The sequence below is a fragment of the Lepeophtheirus salmonis genome, chromosome 13 (genome assembly GCF_016086655.4).
Source record: "Lepeophtheirus salmonis chromosome 13, UVic_Lsal_1.4, whole genome shotgun sequence".
Taxonomy (NCBI): Eukaryota; Metazoa; Arthropoda; class Copepoda; order Siphonostomatoida; family Caligidae; genus Lepeophtheirus; species Lepeophtheirus salmonis.
The window spans coordinates 2173742-2192775 of record NC_052143.2 but is presented as its reverse complement, the minus strand read 5'-3'; the positions used below and the strand labels follow the sequence as shown (position 1 = coordinate 2192775).

The 19034-nt window shown below is 30.0% G+C and overlaps 1 protein-coding gene across 2 annotated transcripts in view; it reads right to left on the bottom strand.

Annotated features, from left to right (window-relative positions):
* LOC121127920 (extracellular calcium-sensing receptor) overlaps positions 1-18792 on the bottom strand; it is a 71315-nt gene extending 52523 nt beyond the window's left edge. For both annotated transcript variants that reach the window (XM_040723500.1, XM_040723501.1), the window contains exon 1: positions 18732-18792. The gene's annotated coding sequence lies outside the window, so the exon portion shown is untranslated. The remainder of the gene's footprint in view (positions 1-18731) is intronic.
* Positions 18793-19034: the final 242 nt, after the last annotated feature.

Here is a 19034-nt window from a genome sequence, read left to right as displayed (position 1 = left end):
AGCAGATAAAACAAGGTAATCCTTCACCATTAGTCAATCCAAGCAAGCTTTCGCGCTTTGCATCAAACAGTTGTTGAAATAACAGAAAACATGTGTAATGTATGTTATAAACAAGATGCAACAAATTATTGGCTTATGAATAGTCTATTAACATGCAATTGACTTTGAAATACTTATATAGGGGTATTTGTGGTCCACGAGTCTTACAGGCTGTTACAAATGGAATATTTGATACAAATAAGATAAATGTATATATAATTACTTATGAGCATCACAATTTGCCGTTGAGCTATCAGGGAAACAATCTCCATTTTTGGACACTACAATCCTTACTCCAATTCTCAACATTATTTCTCCCAGAAGAGAAAAAAAAAAGATCTGCCATTTTCTCGTAATAATTAGTTTATCCAACTGTTGGCTATTCATAATTTAATAGTTGAATATCATTCATAGTTCAAAACAATCAATTTGATCTCAATATATAAACATTAAGAAGGTTTTTTTTACTAATAAAAACATTAGACTACATTTTGCTATCAGCTGGTGATTTTGTGCTTTTTTTCCCTATAATTAATGTTATGAACATTGTTTTTTTTTTTTAAATTTGAACTAGTTTTTTTTTCAACTCTTTATTTTTTTAAATAATGTTCTTTTAATTGGTTTGATGGAGTTTCACTGATGAAGTCTAAGTAAACATTATAGCATTAAAATTACTCCAACTAACCTTGGAATCTTGTGTGAAGTGTATATACATATAGTAAATTTCTTTCTCTTTGAATCATCTGGGCGCGAATCTACGCAGATTGAGTTAAAGCGAATAATATCTCCTGAGCGCGTTGCCATTTAGCTACGGCGATTCCATCAACTCTTTATTAATCTTGGGTACCTTTTTTTGTGTGTTTCTTTTTGGAGGAATGTTTCAGGATACAATAATGGCAAGAGTACTAAAGAAGTAGAAAACTGACAGCTGACAAAAAAATGCAAGGGAGTTGTTCATACTAATCTGGAGATGTTATTAAGTGGAGATGTGCAAAAAAAAGTATTTCCCATCGGTGTGGTGTTTACTCATCATTACCATGAGAAGGGAAAATGTGACGTCATTGATGATAATAACAATAATTTATAAATAATAGTTATATAATAATCTTCATTATCAAAATGACAACGCTCAAAAAATTGTCCCACGCAGAAGTATATTTATTTGGATTTGTTAAAGGAAACAACTTCAAAAGACCAATAACAATATTTAAAGAAAAAAAAATCATTATTTTATGACATGTGATTGATAAATGAATTCGTAAGTTGACAGTGGTTCAAAAGTTTTAGGCGTTGATATCATAATTACTCTTGCAAGAAGCGTACTTCAGAATTCCATCCTCTTAGTCTCTTTGTAAAGAGCTTAAATCCAATAAATCTCTATTGTACATATATAGACACATAACATGTAATTATTTTTTGTATTATATCAAAACCTAAGATTTTAACAAAAATTTTTTTTTTTTTTTTTTAATATATTGAATATTCATATTTTGGATGTATCATTTTATTTGTTAGGTATAAATAACATCATACACTAGATTTACAACCAAAGGGTTCTTCAAAAACCCTTTAACCCTTAAAATAACAATTGGGTCCATTTGACTCATTTTTTAAAATAGATTATTTGTCCTAATTGCCCAATTGGTCCCGGTCAACTAAAGTTTTGTGTAAAGTTTGTCTGTCTATTAATATATTCTTCACAAAAATAGCATGCCATACCCCTGGGCCCAGTATAAGCATATACATTTATTTAAAAAAACTTAAAACTTATTATAGAATAAGTTGAGTTTCCTTTATTTACAGAGAATAAAGGTTGAATTAATTTAAAAAACCACACCATATTTTATAGTTTTTCTTCGAACAAGGTGACTGAAAATGTCAATAGTATTTATGGTCTTCATTGGCCAATAAACTCTCAAATAAGCTTTTTTATTTTAATATTCACTTGTTTTCATTTTTCCTTCATCTTTTATCGATTAGTAAAACACACTATAAAAAATAGATACTTCAAACTAAACAGTTAAACACATTCGGATCAACTCCTTTGTACGTAATATAGCAAATGTTAACTTACGTCATTTAATTTATTACAAGAAGGATTTCAAGTGCTGATATTATACATATTATGTACATTGTACCTACACGCATCACACATGCCGGGTGCAGTGGAAAAATCTTTGTAATTCGTTTTTGCTAAATAAATGAAGGTATTTGTGAATGCGTTAAATTTTTCCGGTCAAACACTAAGAAAAAACAAAAACAAAAAAACAACAACTAGATATTCCTGAATGTCTAAAAAGCTGAGAAAATCCCATCTGAGCTTGACCAACAAATTTCGGTGTGCCCACTTTTGGACACTGGCAACAAGCCTTGGAGGAGAAGTTTTGACCATGTGTCCAGACCAACTAACGGGACATGAACAGGGTGTTCTATCAGGATGATGCGCCTGTACACACGTCCAAAAAGGCCCAGAAGTGGTTGTCGGAGAACTTACCTTTTTGTTAAAAGAAAATGTGCCACCCCCTACTCACCAGATGCCAACATCTTAGTCTTGACTTTTTGGGTACATGTTGAGTCCAAGGCCTGCACAGTCCGTCACCCAAATATCAACAACCTCAAGAATACTGTTAACGAGCACCGGGATGTCATGTGTAAGTACTACATCCGCAATGGGTGTAAGGCCTTCTATGACCCCTGCCAATCATTGCTTCCAAAGGAGGCTACATCGATGATTAGGGTAGCCATCACATCATATTATTTATTTTAATTTTATTGACATACTTTATAACAAATTGGAAGTATATACGTTTTTCTAAAGTTCTAGATTGAAAGTGTTAAGATTTTTTCGCCGCACCCGGTGGTAACCAATTGTTGTTGTAGATCCTTTGTTCCTACCTAGAGTCGTGATATTCATTAGTGATTTGCACGACTCGTGCTAATGAGAATGGACTTATTTTTGAGGTTTTAAAGAAATCCGACTCGTGAGATCTGTTTAGTGAAATATGAATGTACCTATTAAATATCAAGTTTCCTGTTGTTTTATTAGGCTAACGCTATAACTTGAGTAAGCTGATCTTTTAGATACTATATACATGTGTAGTGTATAGGTTTGTAGATATGGATATTTATATCCCTACACACACAAATATATATAGAACTTTCGCAGGTCTGATAAGATTTGTATTATCTATTTTTCTCAGTATAGAAAATGGGTATAATAGATAATGTACATTTAAATAACGAGGTGTAACAAATGAAATTAACAACCATCATCATCATCAACTTTGTCACTAAAGAAATTTATAGATGTACAAAACATTTTATGAAAGGGTTGAGTAAGAGGTTTTGTGAACCGTTAAATACAATTTTAAATGTTTTCATTTACAAATAAGTATTAGAATTTGTTAACTTAATAGTTTTGTGGCTATTAAAGATACATAATAGATTTCAGGGGATGACTAATTCTACTCGGAAACAACCTCCTATTCTTGTATTCTTTTAATATGAATCCCATCTATTTTCATGGAGCATTGTGACGAAAAAGTAATCAACAGGTTTTATTTGCTCACATGTATTTGAATAAACAAACATATTGACGATAATCATCGTTTAAATACATGCACACGTACATGTGATTCTTAAGTACCATCTTTTAAAATCTAACTAATCTAAGTGGGATTTAAAATGTTGTTACACGAGCAATGGGGAATATTGCATTGTTGGAATATTGCCACTCATTGGTTCATAAAGCAATCTCTGTAATCACATCAGTAGTTATATTTATGTACATATTCATACAAAGATAGTTGAATGACCAACGTTCCAACTACCCGTGTTCCTATAAATTCTTTTGCTCTCATATCCTGTACAGATTTAGTGTTGGATTGGTTAAAAATGACTGTGGTCCTTTCAGTCCGGTCCTTACAAGATTTGTCAGTCCTAGGACTGGTCCTAATCGGTCTTTTATGGTAATTATAAAAGCTGAAATGACTCAGCCTCTACTTACAAGGCCATTTGAGTCGCTTAAGTTTCATCATAATTCCTAAACTTTTTGAAAGAGACAAGATACCTGAAGTTAAAAAAAGAAAGTGTATGACTTGATCGTTTTATTATAGGTGACAGCTATTCATTATTTTCTTAGTTTTTATATTCTTCAACCTTAGCTAGGAGTGAAGAAATTAAAAAGATAGCTGGGACCGTGAGACTAAAAGACTGATGTATTAGTCCTTTGGACCGTTGAATGCTAAAAAAGTTCGGACCAATAACAAAAAAAAAAAGAAGCGAATGAAGGCAGGAAGATTGATTCAAAAATCCGTTCTGGAACCAATCCAACATTATGTAAGTTAATATCGTAGATAAAATACATAAAGTCATGATACCAAGGAATAGCAAAGGAGAGTCATTAACGTCAAGACAGCCAACGAGAAAAACTATCGAAAAAATACTATTTCCCAATATAATTAAGCTCCAAGAACTTCATATTACTAGTATAGCCATAGTAAAAATATCAGTTACAAATCATATATTCACACTATTTAAATATATTTTAAAATGTTACGTATGTATAAAACTATATATCATTTGGTAAAACGTGAAAGTGATTCAAGGGACCAATGTTCGGACCATACTAACAAGCCTTATTCTATTTAAGAATAATAATTATTGATTCTTGAATTGAAACTTAGTCAGAATAATTTGTAGAAATCCATCATTCATATTTGAAAGGCTTAATAAAATTATAAGTATTTAAATTTAGAAATTGGATTGGAGTTTTAAAATACTTAATCAAATAATATTTCCAAAAATACTTTAGTTACCAACTGACATTTCTAAATTAATATAAGTATTGTAATAAACTATTATTACAATAAACATTTAGTAAAGTAGTTTAAGCATGTTTATAACATAGTTAACTATTACAATTCGAATAATTTGGTCAACTGTTTATTCTTTTTGACGATTTCAACTACTTTTTCACATCATCAATCAATTTATCTTATTTCTACAGTTGATGTGAATACAAATCCTTTGTCAGCTGAAATATTATATAGCAATCATGATTAAAATTGGAATGATGCAGCTGAATATATCAATACACCTGCCTATAATTCGACTAAAATATTAATTATTTTACTTAATTAATGTGAAATATCAATTTCTAAAGTTATATATTGAAATAAAATATGATAATATGTACATGGTTCGAGATTCGACCCCGATTTCACTTCCAAAATTGGAGCAAATATCAAGTTTCGAATTCTTACAAGTAATACATATTTTCTCAAATAAAATTTAAGTCTAATATCTGTTGTTTTGAGAACCTGTAGTTGTTCTGAGTCAAATTGGACCTTGATTTATTCAATATCAAGGAACTGTTGGTCATATAACTGCAAAATATCACACGTTCCGAAATATGGATATTTTGCTCAAAAATCTGTTGCTTCATAAAAAAAAAAAAAAACTTTATAAGTATTAAGTAGTTTGAATCAAATTGTATATCATTTTCATAAAAAAGTATAACCTGGGCATAATCGATTATATCGTAATGCAAATTTTGCAAAAGATTTTAAAAACGTAAATCGTAAAAAAAGAAAATCAGTAATACTATAGCTTGTAGGAGTAAAATAAATATATCACCCTAAAATATTCTCTTTCAGGCACAAGCCATCAAATTTTCAAGTATCTAGCTTCAAACTTTTTATATATAATGACTGACGGTATTTTTTTCTTACGTCTATACAATTAGAGGATATGCGCAATATTTTTATTTTTTTAAATTTTCCTGCTCAAGAAATAGTATAAACTAGGTATCAATATAAAGCTAATTAAATTTCCAATCAAATGACATGTAAAGTCTGTAATCCTTTTTTATCAGTAGATATAACTAATTAAAGCCAGGAATTTATCTAAAAGTGTGAATTTTTGAATCTGTTTGTCACTTGAGACTTATTTTTAAAACGGCCATTGCACCAAAGTTAAAGAAGAAACAACTGAACCAGCAGATTTATTTTAAAGTCCTGACTACTATCTATCATTTGAATCAAAATAATGTTTTTTTTAAAATGTACTTTGTAGATTTTATAGGTCTAAAAAATTTGGATTTCAAAAATTTTGTAACACAAAAACTGTTATTTTTAGTGAAAATTGGTCTCAAATTCAAATTTCTTGGCTAAACAACAAAAATACAGGATTGAAACTTAAGAAATCATAATCCACAGACATTTTTACTCTAGAAAATACTTATTAAACGATTCTCAATATTAATTTGCTACCCAAATTATTTTTCCATGCTTTTGGGAGGGAAATGGGGTCAAATCTTTAACCATGTAATATAAGGACGTAATGATTCGTTGATATTTGATGATTTAATCGGTATTCAATACACATTTTTAACTTTTCGTTTAAGGAATTTAATATAAATAATTTATTGGACATTATTATGTACTCGTAACCTCTTGCATGGTGATCGGATTATGCCATATTCTCAATGCATTCTCAAAATGCATCACACTTGAAGCAATTCCTTAATCATCTTCATTATTCAATAACATTAATACAGTATAAAATGAAGGATTTCACTATAGCAAAAGAGAAGCTTAATGTCTGAGTGGAGCTCTATGCTTTGATTTTTTTAATACACTAATGTATACTTTTAAAGGCATCACTACGAAAAAATATTTACTTTTCATCCCAGTATTATACTTCTAGAATAATTTGATGACTTGAACAAATTTAGAACTGAGATTTTGACGTCTCAGAGCCTCTTAAAAAATATAAAAACTAAATTTTTGTATCCGAATAGATTCCCATCAGATTTGAAAATATAACTGCACCATGGTGTGGCTCTAACTTATATTGATAACCATATCCTAGATATCCCAGATGGCTAGGGTTTTCATTGTGATGTTTAACAATGCAATATCTATTTCATTGTTGCTGATTCATACATACATGTATGAATCAGTATGAATGTATCTCTGTTCATCAACCAAAATATGTTCACATAAATCTTTTTCCCTTTGGTGTCACTATGAGTGAGTCACCCCATTCGTTAAATCTAACCCTGGTACACCTGTAAACGTGACATATTTAATTTCTCTATGTACTCGTAAATGTGTTATTGTATGTTCATAGAAACTCCATTATTTAAGCTGTTTATTTTTTTCTCTCTTTTCTTGAAGGTATGTATCTGTGTCATTTTATGAGCCCATGTATCAATTACAGGGGAGGGGGGCATGACCACCCAAGGTGAGAAAATATGCGTTCGTTCTACATATAAAATAAATACATACATAACTACTCTAATCTCCTTGCTAACTCAGGTAAATTGGACGAGTAATCATTGGAAGATTGTTTTACATATAAAAAAGACAAAATGTTGATTTTTTAAAGCCATATTGGATGATGCAACGAGAGTCGATTTCCTTGTACAGGATGTGGAAGAAATATTTTCTGGTCAGGAAAAAACAAAATTATTTTTGGTTGAACAATTCAAAATTTTAATCACTGATTTGAAAAAAATATATTTCAAACTTTTTTGCCGAATCACAGAGGTGACATCTTTAAGAACCGATGCCAGCAACAATACGTTAGCTAACGCTGGTACAGGGTTCTACAATTTTGTCCTCAGAGCAATTGGCCCAGATCATAAAAATAGAGGACTTCAGGTCATCCACATTTCGGTATTGGGATTTTTTTGTAGTGCCCTCGATGTCACCTCATCAAAAATAATCAAGGGGGTTCAAGTCGGGGTGTGAAAAAGGCCAGAAATAAGCAAAGTTTTGGTGGAAGAACTCCATTGCATTGAGCTGTAGACGTCCCTTTGTCAACGTTCTTGGTATGCTGGATATTGCAAACGGTCCTCCCATCCACTCTGACGATGGCAGTAATGTCTTTTTGGGATTTATGTACGTCAAGAAAGTAAGATACATGACACCTTTTTGCCTTTTGTTCACTCATTTGGTGTCTGATTAAATCTAACACGGCATCAAAACAAAGCTTGTTTATGACAGAATCACATGATAAAAAAAAAACAAAAAAAAAAAATACGCTACATCTTACTCAAAAAATGCATCAAAATACAACCGGAAAATTTTCCTATTGCGGGAAGTGTAAGTAGGGTATAGGGCAATGATTAACCTGCAAGGATTTTCTTTATGTTAGAATTTTGTTTTTATAGATAAAAAATTTCCAATCCTGTTTTCTATAATTATTTTTTCAAAATAACCTTTTTTTAAGGAATACCATTTCCAGCTTTACTTCAAATAACCTTTTTAGATATAAAATATTGATTACCCAATACACTTTTTTGCCTTATATCGACCAATAATTAGTGTTGGGTCAGTCTTAATTTATTTGGTCCAGCTTAGTCGTTCCAAGAACTGGTCTTCTAAGTCCTTGGGACCGGTACTTAAGAACTGATTAAAAAAATAAAAGAAGTTGATTGATGTTATAAAAGACCAAATTTATTAGTTTTAGAATGGATATGGATGACTGAACTTGACCATGACTAAACTTGAAATAACTGCAGCGTTCAGTCGTAAATAAGGATCAACACATGTGACCACCCTTGATGCACACAGTAGCAGCATGATCAACCTTCATTCCAATTGGATTTGCCGAAAGGGACTGGCAAAATATTTTTTGTCTTGTTTTTCAAATCATAATTATTCTGACAACTGAGGAGATTTTTTTATTATTTTGATACAAAGTGCTACTCTGATTTAAATACTTTTTCTCTTCAAGCGTAGTTTGTAAATATATATGTATATTACTTCCACAGTCAGGGGTATTTTGCAATAGCTACATGATAAAAATTGAAGCCGTTATTTTGAAAAGGAAAAAAAATATTATAATTATTTTGGTATTCAAAAGTTGTAAAAGACGCATTTGGTTAAAAGGAAAGAACCCTAGTAACAAACACGTGGATGGCCATGAATTGTATTTTTGCAAATATTCAAGGTAGATTATGTAAACATTTGTACCGGAGGTTTATTCAAAGCACCTAACTAAGAAAATAAATAATATTTTTGTTTTGTTTTTCCAATTAATAAGGATCATTGAAAGTTCTTAACTCACAGTGTGGGAAGTTTAATTTGAGTTTCATGTCAATATTACCTAATAAGTTGTTCATATAATACAAATAGGAATTATATGCATGCATGGTTTTAAGGTTAGTTTACCTTCAATCAAAGTCCCTCTAATAATCATGCACAAACATAATCAGGCTTGCAAATAGTATGTATACTGTTTAAGTAAATAAAGCTTCAATTACATTATATTTAATTTATGTTTTTCTAAAGTAATTATATAATTAAGTGGTTCTTTAACGTTTCACATTAAAATAACAAACTATCCAAGTACCCCACCATTTTATACAGTAAAGAAAAAAAGAGAGTAAGAGTGGCTATTTCAGGGGCAAAACTTAAAACTAAGACTCCCATTTAAATAATGAAAAAAAAAAAAAAAAAAAAAAAAAAAGACGAAAGAGCGACCAATTTCCCTTTTTTAATTTCTTCACTTCGATTTTTTCTTACAAAAATGTCAACTTTAATTTTTTTTACAACGTATATAAAAAGGATTTCGCGATATTTAATATTTGGAAGTGGAAAAATTATATATTTGATTAATTGGCAATTAAAAAAATAACCATTCAATTCAAAAGTAAACATTAATCAAACAAAATAACCTAGAATGGTCATTGTATAATGTTTTTCATTTCCATGACAAAGCGTTTCGTAATTTCATTAATTCATATGACGTCCTACAATTTTATTCCATGATGATTTAAAAAATAATTATTCATGTTGTAGAAAAAACACAAACCATTTTATTTTTGTTGATAGTTGTTGGAATGGTCATGTCTGGGTTCATTTATGACAGTTTTTGTTAATTATAAGGGGGGGGGGATAGATCTTTCGAAAATGGCCGTAACAACTACAAACAACTTTTGAATTGGATTTGTCTTTTTTATTAATGTTACTTATTTTTGTATATATCAAATACAACGTGAACAGTAATTTCATTTCTAGTAAATTCATCCCCGAACATTTAATCCCTACTTTGAAGAGGGGTATTTACTGACGTCATACGGTTTTCTACACTAGATAGTAGTTTTTGTGAAGGGCTGTAGAGGAAGGACGGGGAAGTCGGCAATGGAGATGAATAGTGACGGATGGTCGATGGCCAATGAGAAACGGATATGAATGGTGTATGGTGTTTATAGAATTAGAAATGGCAGGGGCTATATTTGTCAATTCTAAATTTTGAAATTTGCATTCATAATCCCATATTATAATTTCAAATTTTGTTATCACCATGCTTATTTTTTCAATGCATCATTAGTACATATCAATAAGGTACACTCATCATCTGCAATTGTTTTTCTTATGAAGGAGATGCAATGGACTGAAATAGTTTATCACAGACAAAAAGTTTGTTTAATTCCCATATTATATTAACACATAAATCGATTGAATTAAATCCTCTCAAATTCTAACAAAGTAGTTTGTATGTTTTTTGCAATAACTGACTTAATTGAACTCATGATCAATTGCTATAATAAACACTTTTACTGATAAAAATCAATTCGTTGGGTGCAAAAAAAAAAAAAAAAAAAAAAAAATTAAGTGTGTTTTTAATGAGTTTTCAAAATGAGTGCCTCAAGGTGATTAGGCAATGTACTCATGTAAATACATTGTACAAGACTTCTCAAGTAGCTGATTAATGATAAATATATGTACATATGTATGCAACTATTTTATACACCTAACTAAACTAATTAAACATTCTGGTAAGAGGCTCCTGTTTTGAACAAAACACTTATTTTGAAGAATCCTTTTAACTAGTCTACTTTTCATGGCCTCACTTTTATGAAGTTGTGGGTTGGAATTAAATCTGATAAAGGACTTAAATTTGTATCTATTTAACTTTTGTTTTAATAATATACCTGGTGGACCATTAACATATGAACACTTTGCATTTTAAACATCAACAAGATATAATTTATTAATTAAAAATATAATTTCAATAAGATTAATTCTATCAAGAGATGTGGGTCTAAACTCTCTTAATCGTGAATGTAACCACCATTATCGACAATGATGGCTTTCGGGTGGATGCAGAAGGCCTGGTACAGATGTAGTCCTCTGTCATGGTGTCCCAGTGCTGGCTGACAGTAGCTTTGAGGGCCTTGGTATTTAGATGAAGTACGCTGTAGGCTTTCCCCTCGACATGCACCCAAAAGTGTCACAAAAAAGTTCAAAAGAGCCTTGAAACGAAGGAGATAAACTTCTATTATTGCTGGTGTCAAAAGTGGCCTCTCCCCTTACAAGGGTAATTTAGCCAACTTTTTTGATAGCTCTCTGGACTGTCTGGTGTGATCCCCCGAAATCACTTATATGGGCCCTCATGCATTTGAGAGAATTGGCCTTGGTTGTTTTCTTTAACTCATGCGGGTGCAGTTTGGCCTATTTGACTTCATCCGTCTTTCTTTCCAAAGTTTTGGACTTGTTGACGGCGTAGATGGTGGTCCTGGAGACGTCCAAATTCTTAGATTGCGCAAATGGAAGTTGGTGAATCCCTTTCAAGTGTCATTTTCTCGAATTGTACTAAGCTAGAGAGCTCAGATTTATTTTTATTTTCTAACTAATTTTTTATACTTTAATGTGTTGGAATTTTAACTAATTTCAATCAAACAACTTTTGTTAATTATTGAATTAGTTGTCAGATTTCAATGGAATACCCGGTATTATGCGTTATATTTTATAAAGTATACGAATATATTTTGCGTAATTTCTCATACAAAATTAGTCATAATATAAACTCCATTGTTTTTTTTTTTTACTGTTTGACCTTTTTAAACAGATTTATAATATTCTTCAATTCCTACTCTAGCAATTTTTCAAATAATAAAATCTATGTATCTACATAATGTAAAGATAATATTCAATCTTGAGGAGATTTTATAAATATCTCTACTCTTAGCACCTTTCTACATTCAAATCCAATCTTCAATATTTTATGTAGATATTTGAATTAAATAATTTTATTCAATTTTATTATTCCAATCTTGAAGTTATTGAAGGTTATCATTTTTCGAAGGCCTGGATCAAATGACAACTTGGGTATGAAGTATGAAGAAAAAAGGTGATAAACAAACCATAATTAATCACCTACCTATATCGGAAAGGTGATTGTACCTTATAAAATGTTTAATAATTGTCAATAAAGAGCTTCTTACTCATTCATTAATTTTTATTAAACCTGATATGTGTTGTACATATTGTATCTATGAATAAATTCCAATTGTTTTCTTGGAAGCAATTGAAGAACAAGAAACAATGAGTATGGATTTCCATTATATTTGCATTCATTGATCGAGACTTTACTGTGCAAACGTGTTTTAAAAGTAGCATACGTATATATAACAAATAAACTAAGGTTACCCGGCGTTGCTAGGGACAGGAAAGGTGCGGGAAATCACATTGACAATAGGTGGAATAGTTGTGATGAGGATAATATAACAACTGGATTATTGATTGAAATATTTATGGTGTGATTTTTGACAATTTTGATGAAAATTACTAATTGATAAGTAACATTTCTGTGGTAAAATTGAGCGCAGAATTATATGTATATATATTTTTTTGAGGGCAAGGGGGACTTAGTTTTTGGAATATTTTGAAAAAAAATTCAAAAAACCATAGGTACGAACAGAAAATTTAATTTTTTAGTAAAAACATTGCAGGAATTAAATTTTTTAGTAAAAAAATTCAAGTATTAAATTAAAAAAGAAAATCAAATATGAATTTTATTGGAATTTTTTTTCTAAAATTCCAAGTTATGTACAGGAAAATAATTTTTTTGTGAAAAAAAATTTGAAATATTACATTTCTTGGCAAAAAATTTCAAAAATGAAAAATCAAATATGATTTTTTTTTTTAATTTCAAAAAATTTATACTATTAGAAAAAAATTCTTATTATTATCATTAAAGATTATATATATATTTTTTTTTTTGGGGGGCGGGGGAGGCTATTTTTGGGAACTTTTTGAAAAAAATATCAAAAACGATTTCCATTTCCCTTTTAACAGCTGATTTTAGTTGATCTAATTAAAAGCAGGGGCTTCCACAGGGGGTGGCCTGGAAGGGCTGTAGCCCCTTCCCTAAATTAAGTAATTTTTGAGTTTAACTAGAAATTTTTTTTCCTCATTCGAGCAAATTATGCAACTGAGCAAAAAAATTAATATTTGACATTTTTTTCCCGAAAGCTTAATTATTATGAATATCTGTTGATTTTTGATTTTTTTTTTTTCAAAAAATTTAATATTTGGAATAAATCCAAAGTAATGAAACTTTTACAATTGTAAATTGTAAAATTGTTAATACAAATAAAATCTTGTACATAATTCAGAACTTGTATACAAATATATATATCTAGGTAGAATACTTAGTTTTGCATTTAATGAGTCAATGTGAACTTGTTTGAAAATAATTGCATATGTAGATAAAGCCATTGAGGAGTCCACCCGATTGTTGATTGACTGATGCCCAATTACTCGGCATGATTTGTATAAAAACATAAAATAGAATAAACTTATTATGTAATCATTTGAGTAAATATTATGATATACTATTTATTTGAATGATTTTCAAAGGCTTATTTTTATTATGTACAATCACTTAATGAATCTGATTGTCGGGTATGTACCCACTACTTATATAAATATATAATGTGAACTAAATTCCATTGCTTCCAATCCAATTATTTTTAAATACAGACAAACATATTAATAAATGACTTCCTTCCATTTTATATTCTTTTATGTACAATGTACATTTGTGGTTTTTGTATTCTTACATATTGTCTATTTATTTACTAAAGGTACAATATGGCCAAATGTTGTTGTTTTTTCTGTCCCGCATGAGAAAATGAGAAAAAAATAAATAAATAGGGGTGGGGGAATGGTCGAAAATATCATTTAATTTTCAAGGTAAAATTAGTTAATATTTCCGTAAATATATATTTGTTTGATATTTTTATATGTTATAAATTGAAGGCCAGTTATTGATGTTATTAGATCATTGTTAGTGCCGTGTAAACTCCCCAAAACTGTTCTAGTAGACAGTGGTATTATAGGTGAAAATACCTAGTCAAGATTGGTAGTCCATTATGATTTGAAGTAGTATATGTATATGGTTTTTATTAATTACAGTCTCATAAATGTTTCCCCCTATTTTCTCCATTCCTAATCTTTTACGAGCCAATGATCCAAAAACAGTTTTACAAATCCCAATCTGCTTTGAACAGGATGGAACCCCCCTCCACATTACCAAAATGTATATGTTGTTCGACCAATTTTGAGTCTCCTTCTCGTGATTGTAACCCTCCCATACTTTATCATATAGAAAATGGTGAAGATAAAGGCCGAGGCTTTTTCAAAAGTCAGCAACTATCACATCAGGCTAGCTACAAAGGCTGCTTTGGATGCCTAGTGCTTTTAAGAGGCTTTTGTTTGTACTCCTTTTTAAAGGAAGATATATTATATTAACTTCCTAATATGTATTCTATAGACAATAAATCATACATAATAAACTTATTTGTAACTCTTATCACTGTCCAGACATGAACCAATTTTGATGAGTGGGTAATTTACAACAAACTCCTAACAAAGGCTTGTTTTTCAACTTTATTTCATTAGATATAATTTTTTAGTTTTTTGCAAAATATGCAAAAATAACTTATTTGTTTGAGATACACTTTTTGAGTATTTATACTGCTCAACTGTAGAATTTGTTAGAGTACAGTTGTACTCCATAGAACATCAGTTGAATAACAGGGTTGCTAATTATATATATAATTATATCAATTCTACATAGAATTCAGGACATAAATGTTGTGTGTTAAAAATATAAATTTTTGAAAAATCAATTTATTTTGTAACTTTTCTTTCCATCTTTTAAGGAACCTCTTAAGAGATGGAAAGGAATATATAAAGTCTTTTGAAGGATTCATATCCAACGTAATGATATTAATATAAATCGTTTTTTGATTATTAAACTAAGATATTTACTTGTATATGTAATTGATCAATTAATTATTATTTTTTTATTTATAAAAAAATAGGAATTCTAAAGAATCTTTCATAATTAAGTAACGGTCAAAAAGGGGATTGGACCTTTTTTAGTCTTTGGTAATTTTCTAATAAAAATGATACTTTTATTTCTGTCAAAGGAATAAAATTCAATTACTACTGCGTGGGAAAAAGGTAGTGAGTAGGTTGATTTTTGATTTTTCAATTTTTGAAATCTCATGGATCATCAAAACACAGAGATAAGGAGGTAAAAAACAAAAATTGAGAGTATTGACAACAGTGTAAATATGGCTAACAACATAATTACATGTTTGATAATAATAAAATTAATGAATGGACCATCAGTGATTTAAAATGAATGGATGACTTAGCAATTTATTCATCGTAGTTTTTAATCTCTTTATCTTCCTTCTACTCTGTATACATAAAAATGGTGTGATAATAATCTTTACCATGTACAAACTCGTAGCTACCTATGTTGTATGTAGTTAAATTAAAACAAATAAACAAACCGTCAATTAATTTAAATTTATTATCTCATAAAGACCCCTAATTCCCTAAAATTGGGCAGCGATAAACCAAGTGGGGAAATGATAAACACGTGATCATTTTAATTCAAAATTAATTGGCTGCAAGAAAAGTTTATTGTCCAATAGGGGCGTTGAGTGTATAATGAATATTATTTTATAACAAACCACGCAACCTCCATGCCTTCAGTCTATAGATTTTGAGCTAAAACAAGAGAAATGTATTGAAGCGGAAAATTAGTGTACCAAAACAATGGAAAAAATAGTTATTTGTACATCAATCACTCCAAATATTCTATAACATTACACTTCCATAAAAACTGAAGAGTAATATTAAAAATAAATAAAGTCAATCGTAAAATACAATGAGGATCGAACATATAAATATTTGTAACAGTCTATATTTTGATAATATGTTTACCTATTTATTACAGCTATAATTTGAATGTATTGGTCAACTGCGATGGTGTCAATATCCCATCATCACTCTAGCATATGCATTTTGTCTCCATGGTCTTTTAATCGATGAATTGACAATATGCATTCCGTTAAGGACAGACAAAGATGCATACGTCACAAGGAAAAATGATAAAGGATATAGGCAATGCTATACGCCAAGTGGTGAAACAATGCACACATAATCTATATGTGTCTTAATATGGTTGCATATAATACAACTACTTTGTCCGATAGAGGCATTACTGGTGGATAATTATTATCTATGTTTAAATACGTAATCCCCATAAATTTAGACGTTTAGCTGGTGAATTATTGAGGTAAATTTTGTAAAGGGCAGAAAAAAATGTATATATTACGAGGAAAAATGATTCAGTAACGTAATTTGTTGCAGGATTAGATAACTCCGGCTGCAGTGGGCTTTTTGAAATATCCTAAAGAGCTACTTTGTTTGATGGCTTTTGTTATGGATTACAAATAGCTCATTTATATAAAGAGTAATCAAATATCTACTACATATTTTGTGTTCGATCAACCAACTGGTCTTTTTTTATAAAAACCATTATTTTAAAGGTGTATGTTCTTTAAGACAATTTCACTTAGCAATGTTATAGCAGTTACCTCTATAGAATCATTTTTATTTTTCCATGAATCCATCATTTTGACTGAATGAACGAATCATGGATATGTTATGTTTTTTTTTCTCTTCACTTGACTCAATAGGACATCATGATTGAATAGAAAATATTATGTACATATGTAGTAAGAATGGATCAAGGGAATTCTCGCAAACACAGAAAGAGAGAGACAATTTATGTACAACTTACTATTCGGATATCATACATAAGATGAGCTCTTTAATTATTTTGAACGCTGCATCATCACAAGCCATATAATCAAAGGTAATTTACCTATGTTCCTACCATCATTTTACATATTATATAAAATTGTTGAACGTGGAAGTATTTGAGCCATTTATAATAGGTTTTGATGTATGCAATTAGAATCAAATAATAGCCATCATCAACATAAATGCAAAAATCAACCAAAAGCACTGCCAAAAATATTTTATACATACTCATTTTAAATAAGTATGTTGCTTTGTTTCATTTAAAGAGATTGGTCCGTACCTACTAGATAATATTTTAATGCAGTTCCTTCTCTCTAGATAAAATAGAAACCATTCCATCATATATATATGCTAAAATACATTGGCCTTATAATTTGCGCAATTGTTTTATTTTTTGCAAGTACATTCTTGTAGAAATTGGAAAATTATATGGAAACATACGAATGTGGCTTGAAAACTTTTCAACGCCAACATGAAGATTGTTAATAAAAGCTACTCAACTTCAATTTAAAATTTGTTGACAGATACTTAGCAAACTTTCAGCTATTTTGGGGTTCAATGTCACACTTTTGGATGAGGGTATGTGAGGGCTTTTGTGAAAATGGACAATATCAAATATTGAGAAGTCATTATATACTTTTTTTTGAATGTGTAACCTTTCAATAGATTCAAAAATAGTAGACCGTAACCGGTAATTTTATTCCTAGTAAATTAATTCCCTATCTTTTCATTCCTAGTAATTTCATTCCCTGTAAAATTCATTCCCGGAATTCCATTCCCACTTTGAAGAGGGATAGTTAGTGACGTCATACGATTAATGTTTCTACACTAGTTAATAGTTTTTTAGTAGGGATGGATTCCCTACTCACTATTAAAGATTGATTGTGACGTCATTTCTAATCCATAAACACCATAACTCATTCATATCCGTCTTCCATCCATCACTAGTCATCACTCCTTTCCAGTGCCGAGATCCCATTGGCGAGCCTTCCCTCTACAGTCCTTCACAAGAACTACTAACTAGTGTAGAAACATTAACCGCATGACCTCAGTAACTCTCCCTCTTCAAAGTGGGAATGAAATGTCCGGGAATGCATTTTAGAGGGAAATAATTTACTGGGAATGAAATGACAGAGAATGAGTTTACTGGGAATTAAACTACCTAGCACTTCTACAGACATATACAGACTTGTTACATTAAAATTTGACGTGTCAAAGTCTATCCAACTCGGAGTAATTCAGCCAAAAAAAAAGTGTCTCATGAACAATTATTTTGCATATAAAAACGCTGATTACAATTCAGAGGGTTACAAAGAAAGTAGGGTTGCTGGAAGAAATTTGGAGAGTTACATGGAGACTACTTTGAAAAATAAAGTATCTTTGTTGGGTCGGAAACTTTTCAGACCACCCACGTACTACATAATATACAGATACATAAATAATATTGCGTGGGCTCCCAGAAAGAGTCAGCTATCCCTGATTTGTTCAACCTATTTTACAGAAATTAATATTTGGAATTGTTTTTTTTGTAACATAAAATATCTTATAAATTTGTTAATATTTATAATTTATTCCAAATCATTATTTGTAGTTGTCAAATATGTATATTCCTACATTTAAAAACCTTCAAAGGATTACATATATCCATTATGTAAACAACAGTTGTAGATGTAAATAATTATAATTACATCATAATTACCCCCAAGTCTCTGGGATCAAAGAACGTTGTCATAAAATCATTGTCCAAATTAAATTATAGCTTACCTTGAAATTATTAAGAGAAGTTCCTTATCCATCTACTATTTCTACACATGCCTTTCAATCCCTGCAATTAGATACATATTAATTAAAAGAGTTATTTTACATACTTAGTATTTTTGTTCAATATTTAATTCGTAATTATTATACATTATATATGAACTTTTAGGAAGAACACTTTTCAAAATGTTGCGTGATATCATTTTATTTAAATCTATGAAAATTCACAGTTTTTTTATTAAATAAACTCAAATGTAGTTTATTTGTTAATCACCTGTATTTATTAGTTTTCATAAGTTGTCCCTTATA